The sequence below is a fragment of the Harpia harpyja genome, chromosome 5, assembly GCF_026419915.1.
Source record: "Harpia harpyja isolate bHarHar1 chromosome 5, bHarHar1 primary haplotype, whole genome shotgun sequence".
In the NCBI taxonomy this organism is placed as follows: domain Eukaryota; kingdom Metazoa; phylum Chordata; class Aves; order Accipitriformes; family Accipitridae; genus Harpia; species Harpia harpyja.
This window is the reverse complement of record NC_068944.1, coordinates 8,850,135-8,872,761: the sequence shown is the minus strand read 5'-3', so window position 1 is coordinate 8,872,761 and position 22,627 is coordinate 8,850,135. Positions and strand designations below refer to the sequence as shown.

At 39.9% G+C, this 22,627-nt stretch overlaps 1 protein-coding gene across 4 annotated transcripts in view; it reads right to left on the bottom strand.

The window, feature by feature from the left end:
* GABBR2 (gamma-aminobutyric acid type B receptor subunit 2) overlaps window positions 1-22,627 on the bottom strand; it is a 490,947-nt gene that overhangs the window by 387,013 nt on the left and 81,307 nt on the right. The window lies entirely within an intron of this gene.

The window sequence follows — 22,627 nt, the reverse complement described above, 5'->3', positions numbered from 1 at the left end:
TCAACTAAGAAATAAACTACTGGGCAGGAAAAAAATTCAGAGGTTGCACCGATGTAAAAATTGTACAATATATAACATTTTAAGAGCCAAATATGAAAAACTGGAGCACTCTGTTCTGGACCCCTAAATGTGCTACAGTAAAAGAACAGGAAAAGCCCTCCCCACGTTGCTCAAAACCCCTCACGTCTTCCTTCCAAGCCAAAGCTGCAACATCTGAATTTTGATACCACAATTTGACAAAGAATAAAAAAGCCCCAAGAAAAAATGGTTCACTGAAACCTTTTCTACATTCAGAGCTACCTTTTCCCAAAGCAAAATTTGGAATGTAACACACCCAGATGTCAGCAGGACTTCCATAGTTGGAGGAAAGTTTGACACTACTCGTGGTCTCTGTAAAGAAAGTTCTGTCTCTGCTTAAGGCTCCTAAGTAACCTCTCCTCAAGGTCCAACCTCAGTATTCTGTGCAAAAAATATATAGTAGAGTGCCTGTTATTTAAAAGGACAACATGAAGTCTTCAAAAAATATCAAAAGAAAATTCTTTTAAAGCACTAAGAATTAATTGTTCTGCTCTCATAGCTCACCCTGCTTTGAGCAGAAGACTGGACTAAATGACCTTCTGAGGTCCCTTCTAACCTGACTTGTTCTGGGCTTCTCTGATAATTAGTTTGATCATTATTTCAGGTGTAAAGAATTTTACCATAAACTGAGACTAGGACTGAAACCTAAGAAACAAAGAGTGATGCTAGTCAGTATTGCAAAAGCTATATCAATCCTTGAATAGAGTAGTATTAATCATTCATAATAACTTCTGTAGTCATGGCTTAATTCCTGAGCTTGCAGAGGAGTATTAATAAATTATGTATCTGAAGTTAAGAATTTGATTCCAAAACATACTGGAAGTCAGGAGTGCCACCAGGCTATAATGGTAGCTGCCACTGCTTCACCAGCAGCCACTTCTTTATCTCTCTTTTTGAAACAAAATTTTCTGCCCTCTTTTGCCTCCTCTACAAAGTCTTCCTCAAATATAGTCTTTATAAGAACTATCATACACCAGCCTCCAATATTTCATTATGACAATTTAATAAAACAGTTCATTTACTATCAGAATCCAAGTAGTAATTGTATTGCATTCTGTGGATAGAATAAAGATTTTGACTAAGAAGTTTGCAAGCTTATATTAATCTCCTTATTGAATTAATATGCTAAAAGAAAAATTATTCTCTTTGCATTCTATCTGCAAGAATAGAATTATTGCTCCCACTTATTCAAACAGATACAGATTTTTACTGCGTAGTTTTTTTTTTAAATTGCATAACACAGCACAACATTTTCCTTCTTATTACAGAAAAAAAAAAAAAATAAAACACCATTCAGTATGGCAGAGGCTCCCTTGTCAGTTTGATGGATTGGTGGCAAGCTCACATTCTGAAGGAATTAAGATTGTGATTACTGGAACAAGCAGCGTCCTCCACTCTTACTCCTCCACCCCCTCATTAAAGACCAGTTTATTCCAAGCGCAACTAGAAGGCTCAGCTACTTCTTTACTTTTATAAGCAGCCAAGGACACTAGAGCTTCAAGTATCTGAACTTAACTGACATTTAGCCAAGTCTTTGCCCTCATCCACCTCACCATTTGAAGGTACAGCAACAGAGATTGTTGAATTGGTTTTCATACCAATTTAAAACCAGATAATATAATTATTTTTTTGCATTATGTCACATGTTTTAAATGTATCACTGCGTAACAGTTTAGGAAGAATACAAGTCATATATGAAATAAGGAGGATGTTGATAGTAAAATAACAGTCAGAAGCTGTAGCCCATGAAGGGCTACGTACATAAAAAGTTAGAGAAATAAAATTCTGCATTCTAAACAATAAAGACCTACGGTCTGTTATCTGAAGTAAAATTCATACTAAAATTCACCTTTACATCACAAAACAGTGATGCATTTTTAACTATTATTTGCCTACAAATTGTTTCTCTCTGCAGTAAAGTAACCTTATGCAGTTACGGATCCCAGGAGGTCAATTTGCTGGGAGGTCCAGAATTGCTATTATGATAAGGTTTTTTCTTTCTTATTTATTTGATCTTTTCATGTTTATGAAGACACCTGCATGCCAACAACCCTTTCTCAATCACACAGCGATTCTCTTGGGAAGGTATGCTGAAAACTTTATTCATCTCTCCCAAAGTGAAAGGTTCACACTGCTGAGATATGTTACTGATCAATCCAAAGCACGTACAATAACACGTGGACTTCTCTTCAGTTTGAATCAGTTAAAAGCCTACCATGTTCTCATCTTCATACTTTCTTCCTGACTAGTCTCAGCTCTCTCTTTTAGGCCACCACATATAATTACAGGACTCAGTCTGCTCCTTGAGCAAAACTGCCAAAACAGTCCAAAGTGTGTCTCAGAGATAAAGAACTTAATACTGTGGCTGGCCACAATTGGACAGAAACGAAAGGAAAAATGAGAAAGATAGGAGAAAGCAGACTTTCACATTTGTTTAACGTCACATTTCACAACATACACTGCGTATAACATTCTTCCCTGCAAGCAACAGAACGGTCTGTCACAAGCATTAAAAAATAAACATTCAGATAAAAATAATAGCCCTACCAAGCCAGACAGACAAGCGGTTAGAAAAGGTTTCCTCCTGCCTCTAGTCTGAGGAACATATCCTTAGCGAGCTCCTGGAGCCCTTTTAACAACTTGACTTTTTCAGAGATCCCAGGCGGCCACCATTGCTGCTCATGATCTTCTATTGCCCAGCCCTGCATATATAACCCTAAAAGCGGGCAACATCCTTGAAAGACAACAAGCACAGATACCACTGAAATTCCGCCTGTATGAGTTCGTGAATTCTTGTCGCCAGGTGACTACAACTAGGTCCAGGAGCAACATTATGCAGCAATCGCATTACAGTGCAACAAAAGACTGCGTAAGAGCCAAAATCCACATTAAAAAGCAGAGGCTAGAAAGTCCTGGCCACATGTGGATGACAAGAAGCTGACTGGCTTATTAACTGGAGCATGACTAACAGCAACGAAGGGGAAAGAATCCCTCACAAAAAGTCACAAACTTAAAGGATGAAAAATATCACCCCAAGGAGCTAACACGGCTTTTGCTAGCTAGTTTTGCTCTTTCACCTAAATTGTCATCAACATCTCTATTTTGCTAAGCTGAACTGCAGCCAGCTCACTTTTGACTCCCATATAAACAGCCAGCCATGCTGTGCTGCTGCTGATCTTAACTGCACATTGAAACACTGAGGGCAGTTGCAATACCTTTCATCGGAGAAATGTGGTTTTACCATAATTGGAATTTCAAATAGATGTGATTTGGTATATGCTACAATTTTCTTCAGAGGAAGGGGCTGAGAACTACTCACCCCAAACACATTAACTGCTGTGCTTAGTCTCAGCCAAAAGCCAGTAATAAGCCACATGTAAATAGCAAACATACATATCAATGAAAAAATTGCATTAAACCTGTCTCTTAACACACTGACTTGATACAGATTATAAGGACAATTCACAAGGAGAAATACCAGCAAATCACCAAGCTAAGGTCTGTGAAGGGTCCCACCTCTCACTGCAACAAAGACAGATTAACCTCCCAGGTGGCACCTGACAAAGGCACAGTTTCCATTTCCAAGGAAACAGAACCACTTAGTTTAATTAAGAAAAATAGCCAGATGAACTGCTGCATAGGAAGGAGTCAAATGAGTTTGGGGATTGAAGCGTTAACCTTCCCGAATCCTCTTCAGAGGAGAGGCTGGCACATAAAAACTCTCACCCTCCACCCAGCAAAGGATGCGAAGGCGCAGGGAGGAGGCACTGCTGGAGCCTAAGGGGTGCGCGAGGACCAGAAACCTTTCTGGGGAGCACAGCGCAGCAGCTGAATACGTGAGCGAGACCTTCTCCGCTGTACCCAAAAGGCCCTCTGCAGCTCGGAGGAAGGACGTCCCACGTGAAGGACACACATCACTGAAGTCAGGAGAAGCAGCAGAACTGACTCGTGAGGGTTGCTGGCTGCCGGGAAGGCTGTCTGGCAGGCAGCGAGAGATACTCAAACCCACAGGGCGAATCCTTAGCGCAGAGAATGGAAATTCGTATGGGTCTGATACATAAAGCTTTGCTGACTCCTCTAACATTGACAGGCTTGAGTAATTACAGGACTAGCAGAAGAGCAGATACTTGTAATTCAACTGAGCTCGTTTGATTCGCATAGCAACGAGAACTATTGGGAACTGATGCGCTGGTCAGATGAATGATTATGCCTAGATTTCTAGCTGTTGGATAGCTATGCCCAGCTGTTTCTCAGTTAGCTGTATTCTGGTTCTCAGCTATATTCTGGCACAATTCTACTTGTCTGAGTAAAAGTAAACCTGAGGAACCATTTTGGTATCTATTGAGCTACTGACTACCGAGGTTAGAGATCCTTTATGATGAGAGGGAAAAACCAACAGCTGTCATCTTCATAATGAAATAACAAACTTTTTCAAGTGATACGAGAGCTTTCAGCAGCACTCTGCACTGAATATCACCGGAAAGAGAAGCAAGCGCTCATAAATATATGATGAGACTTGCTTGAACAGAGACAACAGAGGTACAAAGCCTTATTCCTATCCTCTGCAAAATCTTGCTCAGGAACTAACTCTACATTAGACTATGAGCCTGAAAGGATCTAAGAGATGAGGAACACCAAAAATTATTTTCATTTGATTTTCATTCACTACTTTGAAGTCATCAAGCAATACAGACAATTCAGTGAAGAACATATGGACAACTGGTCTGAGCTACAACAAACGTCAATCAGGTTAACATCCTCTGCCTGGGTTTATGGGCAGGGCATGCTTCTCCTGAGGTATTCTCTCTGTTTTCAAGTATCTGCAACTTAGGTACTTTCAAAGCCAGCAATTTTTTTGTTTTGTTTTGGGTTTTTTTGCATTTAACCACTGTAACTGGATTTTCTTTCCATGAGTTTGTACAACTGCTTTTGGAACCAGCACTTTGACAACCACAACATCTGGTGACAACGTAATTCTCCATTGAAAGAAAAAGCGCTTCCTTTCATTTGTTCCAAACTTCTTCACACCCTGCAAAGTAGGCATGAAACGTCTTGCCAGGGAATGTTATGAATGTTGAAAGTTCACAAATACATAAAAAGAAATTGCACTAGTTCATAGATCAAAAAACAATTCAATACTTCCTAATAGAGAGACAGTGATTTTCTCAGGAAACTCCTGAATCACAGATCATTGGTGGCTAGGACAGTGTTCTGGGGAAGCAGGAGTAAAAGCTCGCCCTGTCCTGCCAATCAACTCTTTCAGGACAATGCTGAGTACTTGCACCAACTCTGGTCTGAACCACTGTAGCCATTCCTGTGTTCTGCATTTGAAAAACAAAACAAAAGCAACCCACTCCAACAACTACACCAAGCTTCTGTTTCTTAAAACTGAAGTTAACTCATCCCAGACTGTGGGCTCTTCTGTATATGATTTCTCTATCATCTTTTAATTTTAACTACTAGCAATCAGATTTCATTTTGGTTTAGAAGGAGTGGGCACAGCAGAGGAGGACTTAATCTATTCAGTGAAATATTTTGCAGTAAATTAACCCTCTCACCTTGACACCTCTTGACACACTTTGAGACTTTACCTAGCAACTTCTTTATCTGATCCTGCCTGCTGTACAGGGAATAGTTCATAGAATGCTACCACTAAGGTACTGGTGCTTGGCATCCCATTAACAGTTTATATTCTGCCCCAGGTGCTGCCTGCCTCTTAAGTCACTGACTTCACAGCAGGTTAACCATTCACTCTTCTGTCACCTCATTTCCTAAGAGACTGTCTGAACACCTAGTAAAGGCTCAGCTTCTTGCTCAACATATTTTTCTTTTTCTTGGTTCACTATTTGGGAACTGAGTCCACCCAGCAAGATAAACAAAAATTTCCCATCTCCTTATAAGAGAAATAGATATATTTTATCCATTTTTTTCCATTTTTCCTTTTTTTTTTCATTTATATGATTTACATTTTCTGTCTTGTTACTATTTCTTCAAGTATATAACATTTACACTAGATGATTCCAATTTAAGAACTCCAATATGAAATTGAGTTAGAGTGTAGCAAATAGATAAATCCTGTGTAATCAAAACTGACTCTGCCTAAGTTTCCACCACGATTAAATATGCAATAATAGCAGAGATCAAATTGACTTCCTCTTTTCACAGTCAACTTGCATTCAGCTTGGAAGCTGAAGTCTTTCCTCAAAGTTGAAGACTTTCCTTGATCTGTAACTGTTGGACATCACCAAGAAACATTTGGTATATTTGCAATACAAAGATCACTCCCTTCCAATAATGCAACTATATTGGGTTTATGTGGCAAGGTTTTGGTATCAGGGGAGCTGCAGGGGTGAATTCTGTGAGAAGACACCAGGAGCTGCCCCCACGTCCAACAGAGCCAGCTCCAAAACAGACCTGCTACTGCCCAAAGCTGAGCCCATCAGTGACGCTGGTGGAACCTCTGTGATAACACATTTAAGAAAGGGAAAAAAAAAAAACAAACAAAACACAAAAAACCAAACCACTGCACAGCAGTTGTGAAAGAGGAATGAGAAAAAAACGCGAGCAAGAGAACCCTGCAGACCCGCAGGTCAGTGAAGAAGGAGGGGGAGGAGGTGCTCCAGATTCCCCTGCAGCCCGTGGGGAAGACCATGGTGAGGAAGGCTGTCCCCCTGCAGCCCAGGGAGGTCCGCGGTGGAGCAGATCTCCACCTGCAGCCCGGGGAGGACCCCACATGTGAATAATTTTAGATTGGGTCTACTGTATCCTTTTTTCTGGCTGTACCACTGATCAAATCCAGAAGTTGGTTCTAGGGCTGCACAGCGATGAAATTCATAATTTGGGTAACACTGGCCAGGACGGCTGTAAGATGATGAACACGAATTCACAACTCTAACATCTCATTCTGAATTGCTAATGGAAAGCTAACATTTGGGCCTTAGAGAGATCCTATTGTGCAATATGAGCAATTAGTCAGATCCCACAGTATAAGTTATTGAGTTCTGCTGGATTATTCTGCAGCTGGACCCATCATCTAACCAGAATCAAATTGGTGTTGATTCAAATATTCCTGGGCCAGAGGGGATTTTTACAACATCCACACTGTATTTGCTCTCCCACAACATACAGTCCATTTCATTTAACTCATTTGCTTCTGCATCAATCCAATAATATTACACAAGACAGTTTTACAGATGTTTTCTAATAAGCAGCATTGATTAAAATGGATGAATGTTCACACACACAATGTCATCTTGAATTAGAAATTTTTCCAAGTATCCTTAAAGCTCCATGTGGACATTCACATTCACAGTTTTATAGCATAAATATGTAAAAAGCAAACCTAAGTCTTAGTACTGTATTGTTTTCTCTGACATCCCAGTGCTTACTTATTAGATATTTTGGTACATTCAGTATTAACAGGGAGACCAATGCCTTGCTCACTTCTGCTTCTTCCTCCCTACACAATCTATACTGCTCCATTGCTCTTATGTTTTATGGAAATAAGTGGAATCAAGGAAAAGCATAAAAGTCCAGAGGAATAGGGTAGGAAAAAATAATATCTTCAAAGATGTTTGGAAAACAAATAACGTCCTGTTGTTGAGAATAAGCTGGCTCAGTTTTCTCCAGCTTTTCCAATTTTTACCAAAGAAGTTCAAACATTACAATGATCTCTAACAAAACAAAGAATTAATTTTAATTATTCAAGAAATGAGGAAAATATTCCTCTTCTTTATTTGCATCAAAAGGCTTTTTAAAATTCCCCCAGGAAATCAGTTGTATTTTTGCATTTAAGTAACCTCAAAAGGTGCTAATTGTTTCAGACACTTGAGTCCCAAGATCGTTATCACTTAAATTTATTGTTACAAACTACTTACTATTTTGTTGCCTCTCATTTTGTGAGAAAGACATGTGCTGTAGTAGATTTACAAGGCATTTGCCAGTTGTAGCTCAAATACAAAATAAAGAGCTAAGGGAGATAATTTTGGCAGGCTCAACACAGAGTCGCTAATGTCGATTGTTCAATTTTGTACTTGCCTTGTCTTTTTCTTCCCTTCATTCATTACCATTTATTATTACATTATCATAAATAGCCTATGTTTTCATAGTCACACTCTGTTGGACTACTTCAGTTAGATTTCCTTTTATTCTATTCCCTGTGCTTTTTAGAATATAGGGAAGAAGTCACAAAAGTGAAAGATGTGTCATTTAAATATGGTGTTTGGTTTTCTTTTCCAGATCTAGAGTATAAGCACTGCAAAAGATAAGACTTTCAGATGAACAATCAAAAATAATAAATCAAAACTTAATAGAGAAGTACTTAATTCTATGTTTAGTAAAATAAATTTTCTGAAACTGCCTTTAAAAAGTCGAGTTTTAGCAACATTCTCCTTTTCTTAAGTCTGCTATTGACTATGTACTTGGTTTTAATAGGAGGATTGTTTTTTTCCCAGGTCATTTTGGGAGAAGGAAATATCACCTAATGCAGGAATGGGTCACCATCTCTGAACTGTTGACTTGTTTCTTTTCAGTACACTGGAAATTTTTGTGTACTGAAAATGTGAAACTCCTTTTAACTGCAACTGTACTCTTCGTGGCAAATAAAAGGAGGGACTGAAATAAGAGAATACAGAAGGAGAAAATCCAAATTGATAAATAACAATCAGGAAGCTCTTGTAGATGGAAGAAAATGGAAGTGTACTAGCACAAAACATTTGAAGTAACAGCAGTATACATCATAGTATGCCTGGCATCCCACTCTCGAGTAATAAACTGCAATTGAAACCGAGATAGGAGTGCAATGATATTTTGAAAAATCACTTGGCCCTCAGCAATCCACAAGAATCAGTTGTGGGGGAATCTGCTATATAAATTCTTTCTTTTCCATGACCTACAAGCTCCTGAAAGAGACTCTACTTTTAAGGGTTAAAAAAAAAAAAAAAAAAAAAAAATCTTTCTTGATATTTTATTTTAATTTCACATCAGAAAAGTAAGACATTATTCCGAGTGTGAGAAGATATGGAAAAACAGCTCTTCAGTATCTTTCTGGTTAAGAGTGTCATGTTAAAATAAAGTCTCCCATATGTGCCTCGGTCATAGGGCAACAGGATACAACCACAGAAGTTTCTAAATAAACATTCACCAGGGATGGCAAGAGGCACAGATGACTCCGAGGCCCTTCAGAATTATTCTTACAGCTTCTGAAGGTTGCTTACCTAGAAAACGTGAGAAGATCTCTTAAGCTATCACAAGGATGTCTGTGGCGTTCTTGAGAATATATTTGAATTTTAATAAAAGGTCAGAAAGCATCTGGTATTTTTTGAAAATTAGATTAAACTCTTTTCCTTGAGAGGATGATGTTCTTCATGAATAACACTAAGGGGTACAAGTAGCTCCCAGCATGGCTTGTTCTGCAGCAATACTGTTTGAAATTGTTTTTATTATTATTATTTTTTTAAATTTTAATTCCCCAACAAGAATTTTGGAAATACAGACGCAGGCCAGAAAAACAATACAACTGACAAAGTAAGAGTTTAGAAAGGGCTTAATGAATTAAGAATAGCAAAAGTAAATATCTTGACCCAATCAAGAAAATCTAATGTAATAGTCTTCATCACGTCTATGATTTTTAATTAAAATCTTTCTGTGATATAAAACAGTTGAACATGTCTATAATTAATAAAACTCTGCTAAGCTAATTTATTTAAGGAGGAATAATGTGTGATCATTTGGATAAGCTACCATTTAAGTTAGCCCATAAAAGCCAAATGAAATTCATGGTATGTTTAAATTTGGCTTAAATTAACCAGACTATAATAATTCACCATTTTATAGAAGTCTTAGACTGGAAACGGATAGAGTGCATATCGGCACAGGTAAACATCATACATTTTTCTCCCTTAATACCTGGCAAAAGAGACACTATGCAGAGAACACAATTTTACTTTAACCACTCCCCAGATGGCATGACATTCAGTGTGTGAGCAGGCACGGTACTTGACAGTCAGCAGGTACCAAAGCCCCTCAAAAATCCAAGTATTGGTTAGGACCCTTGCTCCTTTTCCCCCCCAAAGACCAGAGTATCTTTTTCCTCCCTCAGGCTGAAAACCAAATTTTGAATGGTGACTTGGGCTTGCCTTAGTTATGCCTGACAGTGGATTTTTCCAGTAGGTGGAATAGGCCTGCAATGGCTACAGCATTCAAACTTTCTCCTGAGCCCATTGGCCACCATATTTCCTGCAGCGCAAATTGTTACAATAAACTCCATTATTAACGGGAGAACTACAGGCTCCAATCAACTTATTTCTGGGAATGTTTTGGAAAAGAGGGACTTTTTAAATAACAGCAACAAAAAAAAAGTAGCAAAGTGATCTGCAGCACTGGAGAGACTGAATGTGCTCCTGGTTCAAACCCACCGTGACAAATGGCGTCACCGTGTGTGACATCATTGTGCCACAATGGTGCGCTACCCATTTCCCACACGCACAAGCAATTCTTGAGTGCAGAACGGGGCAGAAAAACAGACAACGGCAGAGAGACTCCGAAAAGGAACCGGCAGACTAACACAAACCTGAGGCGTCACGGGCTTAGCTGCAACAAGGAGCAGGCTCAAAGTTGAGCCTCAGAGGCAAAGGAAAGAAAAGGAGCAGCCCTGGAAGTACAGGGAGATATTGGAATGGAAATACGGTTTAAAAGGATTCAAACTTCATGAACTCTATGGGCAGGGTTATCACAGGTATTTCCTCAAGCCTGTTATTTAATAAAACTTGCCCAACTTAATCTGGGTTTTCCCTATTTAAAGGCTCACCTTGATGTAGTTGGGTTTTATATTCCAGGAAACTAATTAGTAGAGATTAGGAACCACTTCAAAAACATGGAATGGTGGATCTGACTCGTCGTCATGGTCCTCTCACATTCACACATGGACACTAAATTTCTCTGGCTTTAAAGCTATACAAGCAAGACACTGCCTCCATGCTGCAAACTGCAACCTGGTTAACAAAGAGCTGTTCCTTTGCAAGATCAAGGCAGGCTAGCAGACTACCAAATAAATCCTCAGCATGCACATTCAACAGAATAGTGTGGGATTTCTGCAAGCAGAATGACCAATACTCTTCCCCCTTGGAGCACCTACAGAGAATCTTAATTAAGCTTGCCAAGAGCAGGGTATTACTCACCTTGATATATCAACCCTTGGGGGTTCCCTCCTTATGCTCCAGAAAAAATAGGACATGTGGAACAAAAGTGAAATAGAGCTGGGCTGTGTGCAGGTGAAATGCCCACAGAGTGCATAGATTAAACCTGCAGTCAGCCCCAAGTCAACCTCCCAGATGTTTAAAAGCAAATACAATCAGTGCAAGTCTGGAAACTGCAAACAATCCATACTAGAAGCTAAGACCTGCTAGTTTGTTCATCTTAGCCTAATTAGGTCACCCTAATTCAGTTTGTTAAATGTGGTATATGCTCGTGACACACCCACAACAAACTCATTTGTTCTTCAACTCCTTGCCTGCTTGCTGAACTGCCCAAGCTGAACTATAAGAGTTATAAACCCCAAAAGAGACTGTTCTGTCTCTGTGCGCACAGTTTTCCTTCATAATATCATCCCAACACGAACTCCCTCAGACATGTCTCACTGAACTAGTAATTCCTGCTGGTTGCGTGTAACCAAACTCTACAGAAATCTCACTGACAAAGTTCCAAACCACCAAATCCTCTGTCATTTGCCCAGTTACCTTCACACTGCGGTTCTATTTGGCACCTCACCGATTGCTGCTATTAGTTTGGCACACAATGCTCTGCCAGGCACTGCTACCCTGTAGGCAAAGCTCATATGCGTGAGTAGAATTCATGGCTGTGTAAATTGACTTTTTTGACTTGTCTAAACTCTACTAAAAATGACTCGACTAAACTCTACTGAATCATCATAGTAGAAAATTCTCAGACTAGTATAGTACCTGGATAGACAAAGAGATCAGTTTTTCCATCTGTCTACAAAGACCTCTCTGCCTCAAAAATCTCCATGAGTTTTCCAGACTCACTCAGTCCTAACTTGTCCAGAGATTTAAAAAAAAAAAAAAAAAAAAAAAAAATCACGCAGATAGCAAGCTCCTTGAGACAGCCTGCTTTCTGTTACACTATGTACTCCAACAGAGCTAAATTGCTTTAAGATTGCACAGGGAACTTAACAGATTCTTGACATCCCTTTGCCAAATAAGTACTGACTGTCACCCAGAATCCTCACAGGCTGAAATGGTATAAAATGCTAATAGGATGATTTTAATCATTTTGTCAAGCATGGCTGACACTACATTGTCAAGTGAAAAAAAGTACTTTGTACAGCTCTGCATCAATTTTATTCCTTACTATGGCATCATAAAGGTAAAAGAAATTATGTGAATGGTTACAATTTGCTTGGTGGTTTTTTTAGGCAACAAACTGAAGGAAAATGTGCAAGTCCTGACCAGGTGAAATATTAAATTGACAACAACCCTGCCCAAGGAAACCATTCTCAAGATGAACCAGTGCTCTGAATACCTTAATAGATTTCAAATGTCATGTTTCAAATATTGATATCTATCAAATAGATGCAACACTCAGAGTGCCTCAAGGGGAGGAAAGAGGTTACCGTCATTAAGTCTTCTGGTACAAAGTAGTAGTGTGGTGAGAGACACCTAAACAGGTTTTCTGTTGGTCACCTGAAACTGCATAAAAAGTGACAGCTGTGGAAAGCGTTGTGCCTCCCTCCTGCACCAACATCTGTTTCAAAACCAGTAGCAAGAATGCATACTAGCAAGCCTGTGTTAGGATTTCAGGGTTTTGAGAAAATACAAGAGCAGGTACACTCCAGTGCTGTAGCCCAGATGGCACAGTAGTGCCAAGAAAAACCATTTTCTACTTAGGCTGTGGTCAGAAACCATCACCTGGCTGCTACCCTTCCACAGCCCAGTGGGAAGAGTTTATGTGAGTGGTTCCCGCTTCAGGTAAAGCAAGCTGACAAATTACAGCTGATATTTATAGTTGTTCAAATAGAAGTCCACTGACTTCACACTAAAGCGAACGAGAAGAATTCACACCATCTTTTCCACTTTGGCAAATGAGGACGTGTATGTACGCGTATGTGTCGGTGCCTGCGTGCAGGGGCAGAGGCAGGAGAAGGACAACGGTGTTGCCGTTGCCGCAGATCGTCGCGCGACACTTACTTAATTGCTGTGCTTTGAGGGTGAACAACAACTCAGTAGTCAAAAGGAGATGCTCTTTTCAAACACCCCATATCTCGGCTGCAGGAACATGACAGTTTACTAGCAGACTTTTACATACTAATTGTAAAAAAGAAACCCATAGGCAAACAAAAAAAACCCACCACCCCACGGATCTCTCCAGTGAATGGAGCTGGAAGTAGAAGTCAACTTGTTGAGCTAATAAGCACGTGGTGATAAATAACCAGGTGCCAGATCATGAGACCATGGAACAGTCCCTTCCTCAGGTGCAGTGGAGACTGTATTCCCTTGGAACAGTAAAACCAGTGGAACAAACAGGGAGAGATACTCCCACTGCCTTCTAATTACACTGCTAGATGCAAAGAGGACTGAATGAGTACCAGCTTCCAGTGTGCTCAAAATGTAGTTTAAGCTACTATATAAGTTGGAAGATAGGAGACTCACTCCCACACCAAAGAAGAGAGACAGGCAAAGATACATATTAATCACAAAATGCATAATATTAACATGGATTTGGTTGGCACATGGTGTGTTAGCATGCAAACACGTGCCTGAGTTGGGGGGGGGGGGGGGAATGTTGTAGGTCTCCCCTAACCACAAAAGCTTATTCACTTCTTTAAGCTCAGCTTACCAGAATTTTTCAACAGATATCAGTTCGAAGCAGATATGACAAAACAACTACACCTCCAGATTTCAGAACTCCTCATGCTTTAAAATCACTATAATAAAACTCTATTGAGGCAAAGAAAACAGAAAATTTGTCCACTGCTTGCTTCATCGTGTTGTAATCACTTCTGTGAATTTACTTCATTCATAAACTATGAACAGTGTGTGTTCAACCATAAACATTAGAAACAAATAAGAACATAATTAATTAGGATCACAATAGAAAACAAATTTAGAAAAATTAGACTACAAGAGTTATTTGCAGTGTTACTCAGAAATTATTTCTCAAGTTTGCATTTTAACATTCAAATCAACATACAGAAGGCTTTACAGTACTTAAGACTTGGTACATAGACTATTGATAATCACCTTCTGAGTGCTGTGTACTTCTGCTCTATACCACAACATATGGAAAACAGAGATTAGCTCACAGCTAACAAAGTACTAGTTCTTCTTTTGACTAGCTCCTGAGAAGTTAAAAAAGAGACTCTTTAGAGTCTTGTTTTGGTGTTTTTTCAACTTGTTTGTGCATTAACTCCATCAGATGTATTATAAGCAACTTTATACTCGTTACCCCCATATTCCTTGCTGAGTAGAAATAATTTGCTTTCTAACGCAATTCTCGGTTTATCGCCATCAGTGAATTTGCACACACACCTTGAAATGTCATTTAACAGTTTAGTCTGGCCTTTTCAAAAGAGATTTAGCAGCATTAGTTCCTGTACTTTCTCATCTTCAGTAAATATTGGGTAAGTTCTTAATTACAAATTCTTAGGGTCCAGCAAATAGGATGCTATGATTCCAAAGGCCATTTAATCAAAAGCATGTAAAACTTATATGACTATCTTATGAAAGACCTGTGTAAATTAATCTGATATGAAGTATTAGAGCAGCATAGTGACAACCCTTTTTTTCCCCGCAAGAAATCAGTTTTGTAAGATACCTGCTTTAGAAGTGACACACAGATTGTACTGGATTGTGCAAGAGACTGCAAACATCACTGCTTTCTATTTAGAAATAATAAAACAGAAGTGATATTGGCACAGCTTTAATCTGTTATAAATAATTTAATTGCCTACCATTTGCAAATAAGCCCCATTTTAAAACATCACAGAGTTTCTGTAAGCACTTGTATTAACATTACTCACTCTGGGACTTCAAACTTTAAGAAAATTATGATTGAGTAATGTCTTAAAAAATATATTTCTTCTGCTTAATGAAAAATGTTTATTTTGTATGGGATGATTTTGTTTCCTTTTAATATAAACCACGAAAACAGGCATCAAGGACCTGAGTAGAAGATATCTTTTTCCCATCTGAACATCTAGACAGAGTAATGCTTCTAATTTAGCTCAAATAATTTCAGGACACGTTTAGCAGAAAACCAGAAGCATACCTTGTCCAGACCATCTTCAGCCTGACAGTTAAAAAACGCTTCTGAGTGGCAGGACTGAACTACCTCAAGCTGAGAAGAGACACAAACACAAGGCTCTAAATACCAGCTAATGCTCTAAACACAAAGGTCAAAGTCAACTAACCCTCCTTTTATGCTGAGTGCAACCCCTGCCAGCAAGTGCTTGTCAGACTAACCCTTTTTAGACTCGAATCTAAATGCAGTAACTCCTTGATGCCATTGATCCCTGAAGAAAGAGTTTGGTGATGTTCAAACATAAAATCCTCTTTTGATGTCATTGATTAATTCCATAAGAGGCTAGCAAAGCAGAGATTATTAGCTTGGAATTCAGTAAGTCACAGTAATGATTCAGGAACTCCTCAGAAAGTACAAAAAGGCAAAAGCTGAATGAGCTAAAGGGAACGTCACGGCAACCCCACAAACTGTGGAGCCAAGTGGAAAAGGACAGAGGCCAAGACTTCACCTTGCCAGATCTCTGGAAGACACAGCTTTCGCCTTCAGGGAAGTTGTCGGAACAGCAAACTGAAGTGCTTTGCTCATAACTCATTTAGCTAACCTCAGTCAAGTCAAACTGTGGTGTTTGTACACTGGGGGGCTGGGCTGCCCTTCGGTGGGGCCTTGACAAGCCAAAGCTATGGGTTGACAGCACCCTCCTGAATTTCATCAAGGCAGATCCAAAAAGTCTTGCACGTAGGAGAAAATAGCCCTACGCAACAGTTCAGGCTGGGGACTGACAGGCTAAGTAGCACTCTGAGAATGGGAAGTGGGAGTCTGGTGAACAAGAAGTTGAACATGAGTCAGCAGCGTGCCTACGCAGTAGTGAGTGCTAACTGCAGACTGGTCTGCATTGGCAAAAGCAGAGCCAGTGGTTTGATGGGACTATTCCCTTCTAGTCATCGTTGTTAAAGCTGCGTTTCACGTCTTGGGCTCGTTTTTGAGCCTTCAAATACCAAAGAAATACTGATAAACAGGAGAGAATCCAAGGAAAGGCATCAAAATGGATGGTGATGGAGCACATGGTATATGAGGAACAGCTGAAGAAGCGAAGCTCCTTCAGCCTCAGGAAGAGAAGGCTACCAAGGTCTCCAATTGCAGTCTTCTAGTGCCTAACGGGGAACGCAGATGGAGCCAGACTATTCTCATACATGCCCAATGAAAGAACAAGAGGTCACAGTCACGTTGCAGCAAGACAAATTCTGATTAGATTTAAGAGAAAAAAGGGCAAACTGAGTGATCAAGCACTGGAAGGGGTTAACTAGAGAGCCTGGGAAATCTCCATCCTTGGAAATTTTCAACACTGAACAGGACAAGGTCCTGAGCAACCTGATATATCTTCAAGATCAGCTCTACTTTGAGCAGGATGTTGGACCAGATGACCCCCAGGGGTCCTTTTCAATCAAAACTAATTTGTGATATTTCAATAGCAAGTAGCCACAAGACCTGAAACAAAGAAAGGCAAAATCAGCCTCACAACACTATGTCCAGTCAGAGCAGCCTCCAATGCAGCACTAATTCTAGCTAACCCAGCAGTAATTCCAGCATCGATGCAACAAGGTCTGCAAAATTTTGAGCAGCACCCATGAGCTCTGAAAAAAAAATAGGGTCTTCACCCCATTTCTGGGATGAAGCTGTGCGGTTAAAGACTACAAGGTTTCTAGGCTAAGGCTTGTATCACACCTTTCCACCACCAATACGAATCACTTTGCATTGGGAAAGCTAAAGATGACTTTGGCTAGCATTTACTGAAAACGGCAATAAGAACATACGTAAAATACTCGAGAAAGAACGGCATTGATAATTTTCGCAGAACAACAGCATGGTCTCTGGCTCTCGTGAGATTTTATTTGAAATATTGGGTTTTGTTTTGCTTTTTTAAATTACGTTTCCACCATGATTCGTTCTGTGCTAGCTTAAAGAGCATCATTTACAAATTGCTATGGATAGTTGGACAATTGATATCATCTGCCGTTTTCTTTGTACTAACATCAGACTGTTTTGCTGCAATTTTTCTAACTAGATGAATTTCAATTTGTCTAGTTAAAAACTTTTTTTTTTTAAACATCATTTAGTCAAGCAAGTGATATCTATGTTTTCATTTTTTTATGCACTTCTCTCATGTTCAACCAGCAAGTTCAAACAGGTGAGGAAAAATACAATATGACAATATTTAGTCCACAAACACAGGACGTGTCACCTTATTTCCCAAAATAATTCCTTGCAAGTCAGAGTTTGCAAAAGCTCAGTGAAAGCAATGATAGTAATTTTCCTTGTAATCATTTAAATGAAATATTGAAATACTATAATCATTTAAGGTATTTATAACTTAACATAATTACAACTTCCCCTAGAAAACACCAGATTGTCTAGGCTATATTCCTGGAAAGAAGGCATCTGCTAATCTCAGTAAACAGAGCGGAAAAGTGGGATCTGATTTAGAATAAACATTCTTAAGATCCATTCATTTCTTAAGACTATTCCTTGAACTGGGAGCAGCCCCAGAAGCTGCCAACATACACTACACCCAGTGGAACCAAATCCTTGCTCCCCATCACTTCACTCCCCAGCTGTAGGGTGCACAGTGTTTCACCCTGGAGTTACTACTGGTCAGGAGACATACAGAAGCCTGCAGCTACAAGAGAACACCACTTAAATGTAATTCATGTGTTTCAGCATCAGGATCTTGTCTTTCAGGCAAGTACTATACTCTATAACTAGGAGGTGGGAAAATAGTATTGGGAAGATTTAGTTTGGGATAGCAAATGGGTGGGAACAGAGAGATGGTAAAATTAGAAGAGGTAAGGGGACCTGAAACAATCCTGGCACGCAAAAATGGCACTGCCTGAATCTGCGCTAAAATACCCTTCATCTAAATTGTGATTGTGAGCCCTTGTCCTTTAAGGACAGATGTCATTTGAATGACTTCCTTTAGGTAATCAAATAAAAAATTCTTTTGATTTCCTACCATCTGATTAAAATAGGCAGGGAAATAGCAGATGACAGCTGTGTGTGCAAGAACGTACTATCACGTAGAGTTGCCATCTCTTCCCCCGAGTACTCCATAACCCTAGCACCACTTCTGCCCCGAGACATCCCAAGTTTTTTAATACTCCGATCCTACTCCTTCACACTCTGTTGAAAATCTTTCCCCATTCATGCCTTCTGCATACTCTTACCCCAGGGCTAGGCTTACTTACAGAGCCCCATTAAAAAATCATCATAATCATAATCTTTTCTGCTGAAGAGTGACAGAAATAAGTGTCTGTCTATACAGTTTCTGTATGCTTCCCTGCGTATCCTACAATCTCCTGTGTATCCCAGCTCCACTAATACTTGATCCTGAGCTCAGACCCACGTCTAACCCAACGCTCTTTGTACCTTATCAATACTTCTGTCCTGCATTCCCACTGACTATGGCATCCCTCTTCAAAGGGTTCAACCTGAGACTTCTAACTAAGTACAAAAGGCTGGGCATGCTGCTGCAGCAGATGTACATACAGCAAATATCCTCCGAGAAACCACTTTTGTGATGGACTTTTGTGAACTGATGAAATCCTTTTATAAGATAGCCTTGCCACACTGCTAATTTGGGTTTCTAACAGACATCCAACTTTTTTTTTTACTGAGCATTAAGTATCATTTTCACTTGGGAGAACATCATGTATGTTGCCTCGTTATTGCATACTCTGTTATTCAGTGTAGTTTACACAAGGCCTTTTCAGATCTAGCAATCTCAAATGTTGGCATTCAAACAGAAAGGAGGTAGTCCAACACACTGCAGCATCAGTATGGAAAAATGTATTTTTAAGGAAATTTGCATTTGAAATTTTTTTAGTATAAGGAGATGAAAAACAGGACATGCTATCCCTATGCTTTGTATAGTACTATCAGCATGATCTTTTCCTTTTTTTTGTTTTACAATAAACATGAATGAGATGTCAGTCCCAAATATTCATGACATTAACATACTCTCGAGTGTAACATACCTGTATTGATTTGACTGATAGATTACCCATGCAAGATAATTTAGGAGCTTCAAAATAAGAGGTATCTCACGCTAGATGCCGCCTCTTGCTTCTTCCTCATGTTTGCCCTAGCCCACTGACCATGAAGAGAGGGGGTACGAGCCCTTGCATCAGCAGACTAGCACAAAGGACCTTTAGGACTGTCACCAGACGATTACCTCAGCAGAGAACAGCAGCCTGCAGCAGCTGTAATAGCTTCTGTACAATTCTTCCCCATCCCCCATAGCGTTCAGCAAACACTAAGACCAGAGAGAGGGAGAGAATAACTAGCTCTTTCTTGTAGGTCAGGAATAACCAGCTTCCTATCACCCACCTCGTGTAGGTAGTACAAGTTAAAAACGTAAGATCTTTAAAACTTATAATTAAAGGACAAGTAAGGTGTACAGCCAGTCAGCAGATGGGCACCAGAGTGCTTAAGCCCAGCATTAAAACTCAACCTGCTAAACTGCAGCGTATGCATTCCTTTGCCTGAATTATTCTCCGCAGGAGAAGAGGGGATATGGTTGCATTCCTGATTCTCATATTGACCTGTAGTTTGTCATTAGGCCATGCCTTTTATTTCTATATAGACTCTGAATTGGCTAAAAACCAGCCCTTGGTAGCTAATACAGTGGATTTAAGTTCCACAGAGTTATGTATAGGATCCTAATTCATTGCTAGACCCAATATTGTCATCAGTAAACATAAGAACAAACAGTCTTCTGGGGCCAGAGCAGAAGATGAGTTTCTACAGTTCCCAATGTTTTTAGTTAACAGTAGTGATTAATCACCGGCAAAGTTAATTCGTGTTCACACACACAAGAAAACAGCTTACTTCTGCTACCAGTTACTCATAGTTCAGGAGGTAAAGATTTGTACTGTGCGTTTTAAGTTTCTCTTTTCTAAACGTGATGCTGTCTCGTCAGGAGCTTGCACTCTGAATTGTTCAAGGTACCAAAAAATCCATTTCAACCTATTGCACAACATTGTTTATAAACAGTCAACAAACACTGGGAAGTTTAGATGCATCCAGACCAAAAAAATCTACTGCTACTATTCAAAGCCTATGCTAAAATCTCTTCTGGTAAAACAAAAGGGGGAACGCAAGGGGAAATTACACAAAACCTGATGCTTGACGTCTAAGTGATGAACAGAGAACGAGAAGGTTGAACTACTGTCACTCATCACTCCATTTAAGAAAGATGGTGCCGTCTTTAAGAAAGATGCTGCGAGGGCAGATTGAGCCACCTAAAGGAACCAGATAGACTCAAAAGACTGAATATCACTGTCGGAGCTACCCCCCTGCCACCTCTGTACACACTGGAGGTGCACAGGGAGGGAGCTGGGGCAGCCTGAGCAGGATGGACAAGAACCAGAGAGCACCATCACGGGAAACACACGGTACTGCCGCCTTCTCTGCCTTCCCTTGGATCGTGAACGCCTGGGAAGCAGCATCTCTGTTCCTGCTCTCCCGGGTCTGTTACCTTCTGCTGCTCCAGTGTCTTGTGTCCAGCGATATTCTCCTCACAAGCACAAGACCTTTAATAAAACCACCGTGAGCCTGTCCTCAAAAGGGCAAACTAGAAGCAGTTTTTCAGGTCACTGAAATCTCCTCCGAGGACAGTCTAAATGCCCATACTCATCCGTGGGGAGAAATATTCTTTTTTAGGGTGAAAGTTATCCGAGATGGAAGTAGAGCCTTTGCTGCTTTTTTGGGTTCATATTTAGAAGTCTTGGCACTTACTGAAAAAAAGAAGTTACAGCAAGTAGAAAAAGCCTAAAAGCTAAGTTGCTATAACAATCCGTGTGCACTTTGTCCACCCGTGCCCTGAACACAGCCGAGGGTACGGCTTATCCCAACGACTGAAGCTGAACTAACATCTCGCTGCTGACGAGAGCAAGAGGCCCTGAACTTCTACTCCTGCCACCCTCTCAGTAAATCCAGTTTTGACGCTCATCCAATCTCACAGCGAATAGACCAAAACTATAGAAGAGCAGAAGAGTACACAGGTGATTTTTTTCCCCTGATCAGCGAGTTAAATCAGCTTACCCTGAAATCAGGGGTGAGCATGCGGAGGGGAGGTTCACGCAGGGAAAGAACAAGACGTCTCCCCTTCTGCAGCAGCAAGCCCGCACTTGATGATAATTGCAAAGCTGCCTCCCCAGTGTGTTTGATAACAAAGGGCATCTCTTTGCATCTACTAAGGCTGTACTCATGCCTCTTCTCTTGTTCATTTCCTCATTTTCCATTCTTCCTGACCTAGTTTTTTTGGTGTGAGTGCTCACAAACATGCATAGCCTTTCAACATATGCCTTCAGCTTACAATTGCAATCAAAAATTATAATAATAATAATAATCTGGCTTTACTAAGGATCCATCTAACTTCCTACCACATCTAGGTATCACTGTGAAGAAGGACATTTAATTCCACTTACATTTAGCTTGACTGGAAGATGATTAAACCTGTAACTTTAACCAGCCCCACGATTGCATACACATCAAATGGGGAGTGGGTAGTAGCCATTAACACTACCAACAGTAACAGGGATTTCTTTTTCTGGCAGCATTTCTGAAAGTCTTGTCTTGTGGCTTGATTTTTAAGTTATGGTTTTCAATAGTTCCTCGTAAAAGCAGTTTCATGAAGAATTCTTTCGATATTACACATACGCGCCTGATCCTCCTCTTCCTTACAGTGGTTATTTGCTACAGTAATTTCACTATCTTCAGAGAACTTGGTTTCAACTACATTAATTTAAGTAAGTTCAAAAGTAGGCCATGGAAACAAAATTAAGTATGGGCAAAGTGCAAAAACTCTTCAATAGTCTCATTTAATTTGACATATAAAATAAATATGGATTTTATTCAGGGGTGTATTGTCATCTTCAAAAGATCGCTAATCCTAAAAGTCATTTTACTGAGTCTTTCGTTGGTGATTTTTAAGTAATAATTTATTTCAATTAAATGACAGCATCTTTTAATCTCAAGGAAGTGACTTGGCAGACAAGCAATTCTCTCTTTGGAGCTTTCATACATTTATTAATCTGCCTAAATTTCCTAAGACTTTGGAGTTCAGTTGAAGTTTCTTCCTCAATTACTGATTCGGGGAAAGCAATCCGTTTCACTACAACACATAAGAAATGAAACGAGGTGAATGTTAGGGGGAGCAAGGGTAATGTGGTGACTTCAGGCCTGAAAAAAAAGCAGATGCAAACCCACTGTAGTCACTGGCCAGCACACCTCTATGTGC